Source organism: Lycium ferocissimum, chromosome 4 (genome assembly GCF_029784015.1).
Source record: "Lycium ferocissimum isolate CSIRO_LF1 chromosome 4, AGI_CSIRO_Lferr_CH_V1, whole genome shotgun sequence".
Lineage (NCBI taxonomy): Eukaryota > Viridiplantae > Streptophyta > Magnoliopsida > Solanales > Solanaceae > Lycium > Lycium ferocissimum.
The window spans coordinates 43,399,334-43,399,994 of NC_081345.1; positions in this window are offsets into that span (position 1 = coordinate 43,399,334).

Consider the following 661-nt stretch of genomic DNA (forward strand, 5'->3'; position numbering starts at 1 on the left):
CCGACCGAGCAATGCTAGTTTAGCCTTCGAAACTCTCAATAATAACCATCGATCAACACACGACCGTCTTCCATTCCTAAACTTAAGATTCCTAGTAAAGGGCCAAAACATCTTTTAGTCGTAGTTATCCATAATTACTTTGCGTTACTGTTCCTCTAAAACTCCATTTGTTACTTATTAATGATATCCGTAATAATTGTACACACATAAGAAATTTCAATAAAGAACTCATATACCGTAATCGACCCGTCCCGAGCTTGCTATTCGGAGGGCTACAAAGTGAAGTGTCCTCTTCATGTCCGCCCGCCATTTGCTAGCCTCGTCCCTCCTCATCTCTCTCATCCGAAGTTCGGTGAGACACAGTATATTCCGGCAGCCCCGTTTCATCGACTCGCCAAGATAATGGGCTAAAATAATCGCACACTCTCAGCATAACACCTCCGACATAGTGCTCGCCATGCTGTCACGCCCGAACCCGGGCTCCGGACGTAACACGCACCCGCGCCCGACCGCATGTGACCGAGTGAATCAATTTAGCCGAATCAACACGTGATATCAAAACATAACTAACGCGAAAAACAACAAAACACATGTCGATACACACCGACCGAAATCATAACGCGAAAATACTTACAATCCCAAATATCCGAAGAACAAACTG